We start from the raw sequence: 10,834 nt of genomic DNA, 5'->3' as shown, positions 1-10,834 counted from the left end.
GTTTAAACTTAAAGTTTTAGGAGAACTCAAATATTTCTTAGGGATTGAGGTGTTAAGGTCAAGAACAGGTGTCATTTTGAGTCAAAGGAAATACATATTGGAGCTGATTTCTGACACAGGATTGAGTGGTGCAAAACCTGTAAACACACCTTTAGAAACTAACTTGAGGTTGACATCAGTAGAGTTTGATCAAACTGCTGGACTACAAGGAGATGATGTGCTAACAGATAATTAAGATTATCAAAGATTAGTGGGAAAATTGATGTATGATACCATCACAAGACCTGACATTAGTTATGCAGTGCAAACACTAAGTCAGTTTATGCAACACCCAAAAAGATCTCATTGGGAAGCAGCTATCAGGGTGGTGAGATACCTGAAAGGAACAGTTGGTCAGGGCATATGACTAAAGGCTCAACCAGCCACAACATTAACATGTTGGTGTGATTCAGAATGGGCTGCATGTCCTAATACTAGGAGGTCAGTAACCGGCTACATAGTAAAGTTTGGAGATTCTTTAGTATCCTAGAAGTCCAAGAAACAGCAGACAGTGTCTAGAAGTTCAGCTGAAGCTGAGTACAGAAGCCTGGCTTCAGAAGTGGCAGAAGTAACATGGTTGATAGGCTTATTCAATGAGCTCAATGTATCAATACAAATGCCAATCACAGTGTGGAGTGATAACAAATCTGCTATTCAATTAGCTGCAAATCCTATGTTTCATGAGAGAACCAAGCACATCGAAATAGATTTCCATTTTATTAGAGATAAAGTTAAGACTGGATTGATTCAAACAGAGTATGTACACACACATCAACAAGTTGCTGATCTGACACATCAACAAGTTGCTGATCTGTTAACCAAAGGATTGAGTCAAGCTCAACATTTTCATCTATTAGGCAAGCTAGGTGTGCTTAACATATTGCACCCTTCAGCTTGAGGGGGAGTGTTAACTTTCCCATTTTCAGTTAATTCAGTTAGTTAGTTAGCTTGTTCACGTGGTTAGTTAGGAACAGATTCTGTTAGTTAGTGTGTGTGTGTGTGGAAAGTGTGAGTGGAAGGTTTGGAGTTTGTTACTGCACATTTGTATATATAGATCATATGTAGCATCTGTAAAGTGTGAGAAAATAAGAACACTACTTCTTCTTCTTCAAATTCTGCTTGTTCCCAGAAGCATTAATGGAGTTGTTTCAAGCTTCTTGTTAGAGTTTTTACATTTTTTATTTTCTGCGGGGAAACAGAACAACAAAAAAAAAATGAACTAAGGAGACCAATTAAAAAATCAAACATCTGAAAAATTTCCATTTTTGGAGGAGCCACTTTTTCTGAAATTTTGACCTTATTCCGGGTGAGGAAAGAGGGATGAACGACTGAGATTAACTGGATCTTCCTTGGCGCGACGTGTCGCGCATCTGCACGAGCAAGGACGATCCGCGTCTGCTTCGCGTTGCTGCTCTATACTGGGAAGAGAGACGACCACACAGAAAAGAGAAATGCATTTGCTTGTCCGTGTATTTTGACGGAAAGGCACTGTTCGAAGCCGTTGTTGCTGTCTTCGTCTGGGTGTCGTTGACGCGCTACTTGTTTTGTTGACTCGCTGGTATTTCCTCGAAAAATATATTTTATCATAAATTTCTTTTTGGGGGGGTGCGGAATTCATTATAAGTTAAGATATATATATTGTAGAGTAAAATATATTTTATCATAAATTTCTTTTGATAATTGTTTTAATCTAATTATTTCTTCAATGTTGTTTATTATATATTCTATATATAATATATCTTGGGTTCTTTGATACATATTTATATTTTCTTGTATTAATTGTTCTAATAATGTTATATTTTCCATAGTTTTTATCCACTATTCTAAATAGTCATAGTTCATTTTTATATGAATTTATTTCTAAATCGTATATATCTATTCTTTCTATTTCTAATTCTTGTAAATTTATTTCATACCATTCTTGATTTAATATATCTTCTAAATCATATTCAAATATTTTTTCCCATATAACTCTTTTTATGTCATCAATTTCTATATATTTAAGTATATATAAAATCAAAGTTTTATAGCTTCTTATTTCATCGTACATTGTAAACATGTTTATTTTTATTATGCAGGTTTTTCTTCAGTTATTCCTTCGTATCATATCATAATCCAATTAAATTCATATTAGTTTATTATAAACTAGAGTATCGTTATCATGTTTTCCGATCACTACTAGCATCGTACATTAGCGGATAATTACTGCATATCAGCGCCTCAACCTTGTGTACTCCCCTAATGGCATCCCTCGCCTACCGGTTTTCACTGTGGGATGACATAGTCTAGCAGTTTTCTCCCTATTTCCCGTTTACTAGCAAACTAGAATTCATCATTCAAATATTTCTAGTGTATAATAACTAACATAAATTTAATCAATCATATATATGATATTCAAGAATATATGAAATTAGTTCTGCATATCGAATAAACAATATACCTTTGCCTCTTGATTTGTCATGCTATCTGAGATATCTGATTGTATTTCCAATTTTTCCATATGTTTTTCTTAGTTTATATCATTGAGAGAGTGTTGAATTTTGAGAGAGGGTTTATTAATTTGAACTTTAGTTTGGCATTGCCTGCCTTTCATTTACAATTTGGCAATCTATATATCGTAAATCCTAAGCCTGCACATAGGTGCGTCTACCGTATACTTTACGACTTTTTAAACAAAACTTTACAAATGGCCGGCTACACACATTGTCCTTTCAAAAAAGCAAAAGTTATTTACTGTACAAAGGAATCTTATCTCTTTATTTTTACATTTTTTCAAAGATTTCTATCTCTTTGTCTGTCACCTTTTCTATCTTTATGTCTCTTTTTTCTTTGTCTACCATAACTCTTTTTCTTTTCTTCATCCTCATCTTATCTTGCATCTTTATCTTCTTATAACCAATCCAATTAAACAACTGGTATAACGTTATCTTCTCCATTGCATTTGGAGCATCTACGATCTGGATATTTGTGTCCAATAAGTTTGCAATATCTAATTAATAATTTTTCTGAAATAAATTCTTTTTTCAATGCTCTTGTCGTAGATTGTTCTTCTGGTTTCAATAGTGATAAAATTCATTGCTGGATTTCATCAATATCTGCTCTTCTTAACTCCTTCGAGTTCGAATATATCATAACTTGATCTCTAGCGTAATAACTCCATATAGCGTTTCCATTTAAATAATTGTTTGCAAATTCCTTTATGATAGTTGGTTGATATACCAGTTATTCTTTTATTGGCATAAAAACTTGGTATTTCTATCTTTGGTATTTCGTTCTGATGTCCAATATCTTCTGGCATGATCATATCTTTTGTTAATCCTATCTTAATAACTTGAATCGATGACTTAATTTCTTCATACAATATCTCTGTTGGTGTTGTATAAAACTAAATATAAAACAAGTTTCCTTTTGTAACTCTTTTATATGTAATAAATGCTTTGTATAACTCTGGTATCCACTAATTTCTTCTCCGTCGTATGTATATACTGTACTTAGTAATCAATAACTATAATATGTCTTGACTAGATTAGCACTAGTTTTTGGTTATACTATAAGTCTATTGTATCCTTGTAATATCTGGGTTCTATAGTCTTGGTTTGGATCTTTGTTTGGTTAGATCTGGGGTTGAGATTTAAATAGGTTTGGATCTTATATATATTTTCAATGTATGATTGTGTGATATAATTGTATCTTTTTTTATCACTCTGTATACTAATTGCGTATGTAGAAGTTTGCGATTCTGTGGGTATATGTTTTTGTGTGTTTTGGATAAATGGTTTTATAAATAACTGGTTTAAGTTTGTATTTTGTGATTTCTCACTAACTTTCCTTCTTGTACCTGCAGCCGTATTTAAACAAACATTATGGGTTTTAGGGGGTTTCCCATCGTCTCCTTTTATCTCTGGAATTTTATTGTCTTCCGATCGACGTAGCTCCGCATTTTTATAGTCATGCTGCTGACTTATATTAGCTTTAGACTTCAGGTTATCTTCATTAGTCTTTAGCTTTTGTATCTCATTGTCCATTCTGTCCACTTTGGTACAAAGTGTAGTAATGGCTTTGAGTAGCTCTTCGATTGTATCTTCATTTTTGTTCTCAGTTTGAGTAGCTTTGTCTTGATAAGTAGTCTGCAACACCATATTTGTTAGTCTTTATTACTTCAATTGTAAATGTAAAGTTTAATATATTTAATACCAATCTTCTAATTTCTTTTGTTGTTACTGAATCTTGTATTTTTCTGGTTAACCACCATTTTACTTGTGTATTATCTGTTCTTACAATAAATTTGTTATATACAATATATGGCTCAAATGCTAATAAACATTTATATATAGAAAATAATTCTTTCCTATTTATTTTCCATTTTATTTCCGTATTTGTATATGCGCCTGAATAATATCTACTGTGATATTCTATATTACTATTATTATATTTATATTTCAATACTCCTCCATAACTCTTTTCACTTGCATCAGTTTCTACTATATAAATAAAATTTTTATCTTCATCCAGAAAATATAATTTCGGTAATGTTTTACATAATAATTTTATCTTTTGTATTTGTGTTTGATCTCTATTATCAAAATGGTATTCTACGTCTTTTTTTAGTTTTTGTTGTAATGGTTTTAAGTTTTCTGCTAATTTTGGTATATATTCCCTTACTTGGTTAACTAATCCTAAAAAGGATTGTAATTTCTTTTTTATATCAAATTGTTCATTTGAGGTTATTATTTTTTGTACTATATGCGTTTGCATCTTTATTCCATTTTTATCTATTTGTATTACTAGGAATTCCATTTGTTTTTTCATTATTTCTGCTTTCTTTTTGCTTAAACTTATTCCTGAGTGTTGTATTATACGTATAATTTTTTCTAGTAATCTTATGTGTTCATCTTGTGTTTTAGAATATAATAATATATCATCAATGTATACTACACAATTTTCTAGTTGTTTAAAATATTATCCATAACATGTTAAAATCTATCTGGTGCATTTTTATATCCAAATGGTAATACATTCCATTCGTAAAATCCTTGTGGTATTGTGAATGCTGTAAGTTTTTTAGATTCTTCTTCTAATTTAAAATGATAAAATCCCGATTTACAATCAAATTTACTAAAGTAATTATATCCCTGTATTTGTCTTATTTTTAATATTTTGTTTGGTATTGGATAAATATATGTTTTAGTTTTTGCATTTAAATTTCTATAATCAATTACCGTTCTACTTTTTTCTCTTTTTTGTTCACTATATTTATTAACAATAAATGTCGGACTTGTATGTTTACTATTACTTTCTTGTATATATCCATTTTTTAGTAATTCACTTATATGTATTTTAAGTTCATTTAAATCATTAAAATTATATTTTAATGGTTTTTGCGTTATTATACTATTTTCATCAATCAGTTCACTTTTTACTTCTGTTTTATGTTTTTCCCATCCTTGTAAAGGATCTCTGTCAAACAATAGTTCTAATTTTTCTTGGATTATTTTTACTTTATCTACGGAAAATATAATTAATTCTATTCTAGGGTCTTCTTCTTTTATATTTTCTAATTTTTGTGTAATTTTTTCACTGCCTTTAATCCATTCTGTTGTTTTTCTTCTTTTGTTACCTACTCTTCTTGCTCCTATCTTTTGTTTACATGGTATTGTGAACCACCAGTGTGTTTTTGTTATTATATTTGGATATAATTTTTCTAAAAATGGCATTCCTAATAACATGTCTTTTGTTGTTAGTTCAAAATTATATATTTCGTTTACAGTTAATATTTTATCCCATATTTGTATTTTTATATCTTTTGCATTGTATATGATCATACTTCCCTCATTATTAAATCCTATTACTACTATTGGTGTTTTTAACTTTTCTCATTATTCTTCTCGTAAACAATTGTATTTACATATATTAGCCTCTTCTCTTGTATCTATCATTGGTGTATAATATTTGTTATAATATCCTTCTATTATTATCTTCGCGAGTATATATATATTTTCATATATTTATATTAAAGTTCTTTGTATCATGACTTTTTTATTTTAATAATTTATCGTTAGTTGTTTATCCTCTATATTATATGGTTTACTTGTTCTAGACATTTTATTTCTAATGTTATATTCTCATTTCCTTGATATATTTTAAATTTTATTATCATTGGTATACCTCCAATTATTATTTCTTGTTCTGTTGTTTCTTCAATATTTATTAATACTTTTGGTAACTCTGGGCATGAGTGTTCCGTAATTATTATTTTATCTTCCATTACTAACTCTCTTGTAATATAGCTCCCTTCTTGTCCTGTATTTATTAGTATTAAATATTTTCTTTGTTCTATTATTCTTGTTATATAATAATGGTGTAGTTTTATTTCTTCTACTATTAATCTTTGTGAACTTACATTTATTCTTTTGGAACTATTTGAAGTACTCATTTTTGATGATGTTTGTAATATATCAGTATCACTTATTCTTTTTTATGTGCTTAGTCTTTCTTGTACTATCTCTAAATCTCCTTCTATATCAAATTCGTTATAACTATAGTCTTTATTATCTATAACCGTAACTATTTTTTCAAAGAGGTTTTCTATTTTTATTTTATTTATTTTGTTTTTTTGTTGTTATTTTATGCTTTGTTGTTAAAACATATAAATTTTTACATCTGGCTGTAAATATTTTACTTCCGGGTGCTAGCTCTATTCCTGACATTTTCCAATATAATACTAATAATTTATCTATGTTTCTGTCATTAATTGCTACTGAATAATTAACACTTATTATAAATTTATAATTTTGGTATATTAAATTACCTTTTTACTGCACTTATTATACTTTTTTCTATAGGTTGTATAATTCTGTCATCTGCTAAATATATTTCTATAGGTGTATCTATTCCTTATCTAAAACATGCTTTTATTAATATTTCAGTTCCTCCTAAATGTACATATTTAATTGGGTTTTTTGCATTTATATCTTGTATTTCTTTATTAATTATTCTCTTATTTATTATTGGTATTTTAGCTTTTCCTTTGGTATACTTACAATCTATGATATGTTCTCTTTGTCTTACTACATAATATTCTTCTTTTTGTCTTTTAAACCAATTTTTTATTTTTGGTACTTCTAATATTTTTTCTACACTTAGATGTAATTCTTTTCCTTTTATTTGTTTGAATATACTATTATCAAATATTATTTTTTGTTCTAAAGTTTCTTCATCTTGACATTCTTCTTTATTTATTATCTGTATATGTGCTTCAGTCATTTATATTATAAAGTTCATTATCTGATTCTAATTTTATGTCATTACTTATTTCATTTTCTGATATTTCATATATATTATCTTCACTTTCTTAATCGTAATCGACATATTCTATTTGTGTATATTTTTTGTTTTTCATAATTAGTTATGATATCTGTTTTTTTCTTTGGATTTTTAGGTAATTTACAATCTTTAGCTATATGTCCTAATTTTCCGCAATTATAGCTAGTACATTCCGTAAATTTTCTTTTTGGTCTAAATGGTCTTTTAGTTTTGTAATTCTTGGTTTTTTATATTTATATGTTGATCTATATTTTTTATAGTTTTTATTTTTATGGTACTTCTTCTTATAATATCTTTCTGTGCAACCAAATTGAGGTGCTACTTTATTTGTGCAACATGCTAAATTTTTTATTAATACTTTTTTAATTTTTATGCTTTGTTTATGTTTTTCACATAATTCTGTAAACCATCTTTGTAAAAATTTCATTCTAGCTCCTAAAGTATCTGTTAATTCTGTTTCATTCCAACTTTTTATTATTTTTAAACTAAAAGGTTCTGGTAATTTTGTAAAATATGATTTTCTTATTTCCTTACTTTCTTCCATGTTATATGTACCTTTATAATAATATTCTCTAAATGCGCATGTATATTCATCTATATAACACATATTACATATTGCCAATTTTGCCATTATATTTTTATTTATAACTTTTTCTTTATTTTGTTCTTCTACTTCTGTTGTTATACAACTAAATTCATTTCTTATAGCTATTTCATATTTATTTAATATTTCCATAGATGTTGTAGCTATTTCTCCATTAATTTTTTTATTATTTCTTAAAGTCTTTATACTTTCTTCTGTTAAATTTTGTAACCATAATTTTACTGTTCCTATAAGTGTTCTTTCTATATATCCTGGTGTTTCCGTCATTCCTATTTTGTTATCTATTAATTGTTTTGATATATATCCCATCCATATTTGAATTGTTTTATTTATATCTGCTACACAGTCTAAATCTAAAAAATTATGTTGTTCAGTTGTTGGTTTAGGCGTCCATTTATTTAATCTTTTATCCCATAAAATCTTTTCTCTATCATACTTTTCATAACTTATATTATAATATGTTGGATTTAAGTATTTTGGATTTCTTACTCCTGATGTACTGGTTTTTTCATTCATGTCTATATCTCCCGTATTTATTTCTACATTTTTTGTATTGTCTATATTATCTAAAAGTTCTGTATATGTTTTACTTATCTCTGAGTATTGTTCTTCTAAATTATTGTTGATATCATCAATTCTTACTTCTGGTAGATTAGTTATATTTTCTTGATTACTTTCTTCTAATTTTTCTTCTAATTGCAATCTTTCTTTAAATTTGTTTATCTCATTTGCCAAGTTTCTTTTCTGTTCTTTTTCTTTTTGTTTTATTTCATACATTTCATTCAACATTGCTAATTCTTTTTCTAGTTCTAAAATTTCTTTGTTTTTTACTTCTTCTATTTGTTGTACTTCTTTCCTCGCTTGATGTTTTATTTTTTCAATTTCTATTTTTCTATCTATTTGTTTATTTTCTTTTGCTATCCTTACCATAACAGTTAAACTATCTTCTAATTTTACCGTTTCTTTTTCTAACATTAAACTTAAATTGTCACCTATTTTCTTATATCTTCTTCCTAGATTAGAATATATTATTCTTATTTTTAATCCTTTATAGTTTTCAAATATTTTTTCATCTATCGCATATCATTCCTTATATATTTATAAATTATGTTGTAGTTTATATTCTAGATTATTTATTTGTATTTCTAGATATAAAATAGTATTTCTTTGTGCTATTATAGATTTTTCACAAATTCCTGCAAATGTATTGTTATTTAGTCTATTTTGTCTATGCCTTAATTCTTTTCTTTTTTCCATAATTATTTTATCAAGTTCTTGTTTATATTCGTTATTCATCGTATTTCTAAGTATTTAATATATTTATATTCTAATTTAGAAATAATATCTATCATTTCTTCTAATCCTTTATTGTTGGTTTTTATAATATTAAGTTCTTTGTATTCTGGATATAATTTGTTCAATTTTCTTTTTATTTTTCTTATCTTTCTGTTGATACCATACTTATTTTCATCTTTCATAGCTCTAATACCAATTTTGGGGGGTGCGGTATTCATTATAAGTTAAGATATGTATATATTGTAGAGTAAAATATATTTTATCATAATTTTCTTTTTGGAAGGCACTATTCGGGTCGGTTCAAGGGAAAAACGGTTGAGGTCGATTGAATGGATGTAGGGAGAATGGGTAGTCTGGCGGCAGAAATTCTAAGAATTGCCAATATTAAAAGTGGGCTGCTGATGGGTAATTACGAAATGGCCTAAATTTTGTCTTGAATTGGGTTTGAAGACAAATGATAAAATGGCTAACAATACAACTATATAGAATTAAAATTAGGGAAAATACCCAAGTACCCCCTCAACCTATGCCCGAAATCCCAGAGACACACTTATACTATACTAAGGTCCTATTACCCCCCTGAGCTTATTTTATATGTAATTTTCTAGCCCTTTTTAGCCTACGTGACACTAGTTCAAAAAAAAAGTCAACCATCGTTGGACCCACAAGATAGTGCCACGTAAGCTAAAAAGGGGTAAAAAATTATTAATAAAATAAGTTCAGGGGGGTAATAGGACCTTAGTATAGTATAAGTGTGTCTCTCAGATTTCGGGCTAAGGTTGAGGGGGTACTTGGGCATTATCCCTTAAAATTATAACCAATTAAGGTTGACTATTTGGCCTAAATTGAAATTAATTGGTTAAAATTCAAATTGAACAAACTAATACAATTAATTTACGAGCTTTTTAATTTTTAAAAATGAAATATTTAACTTAATTATAAACTAATAACTCAAATATAAGTATAATTTAGACTAAACTAATTTAATAAAATACTTACTAAAATTAAAACCTTTTGAGATGATTTTCAGAGCGACCAAAATTACTTTAAATACTTGAAAAATATTTTGATCTTTATTAAAACTAATTATTTAAATCGTTTAAAATTTATGAAGCTTGGTGATTAATCTGTATTGTAGAGATCCAAAATTAGGTGTCAACATGCGCGTCTGGCAAGCGAGGCCGGCCAATGAAAAGCAGCATTAGCTAAGGACTGCACACATCAGTTTTGTCGTGTGCACATCGACAAGGTTATTTCAGTAGTTGGTTGAGTGCATCGACTAGGCAGCATCACCTGTGGCGTTTGCGCATTGGCCAAGAGATATTGTCCAACGACAGGGAGCCACAACCAAAGCCTGCACACATCAGTCGTAGTGTGTGTGCATCGACACATGGACAACAATCCTTGCCTATGCACAATGGACAGGTGACATCGACCAATGGATGGAAACATTAGCCAAGGCCTACAGAATCAACTGTGGCATATGTGAATTGACTGGGCAATATTGGTCATTACTTCCAAGTTTCGTCCAGGTTACATTGGCCAATGGTAGGCACCATCAGCCAAGGTCTT

General features: G+C 28.7%; 1 long non-coding RNA gene across 1 annotated transcript; it reads right to left on the bottom strand.

Moving 5' to 3' along the window:
- Positions 1-1,126: 1,126 nt before the first annotated feature.
- LOC138348578 (uncharacterized) lies at positions 1,127-2,623 on the bottom strand. Its single transcript, XR_011221315.1, has 2 exons — positions 2,480-2,623; positions 1,127-1,594 (listed from the first exon to the last, which is right to left on the bottom strand). It is a non-coding gene; the product is annotated as an uncharacterized lncRNA (long non-coding RNA).
- Positions 2,624-10,834: the final 8,211 nt, after the last annotated feature.

This window comes from Solanum lycopersicum, chromosome 5, assembly GCF_036512215.1.
Source record: "Solanum lycopersicum chromosome 5, SLM_r2.1".
Classification (NCBI taxonomy): domain Eukaryota; kingdom Viridiplantae; phylum Streptophyta; class Magnoliopsida; order Solanales; family Solanaceae; genus Solanum; species Solanum lycopersicum.
Note: the sequence above shows the minus strand (reverse complement) of the source record. Positions and strands in the feature narration are given on the sequence as shown.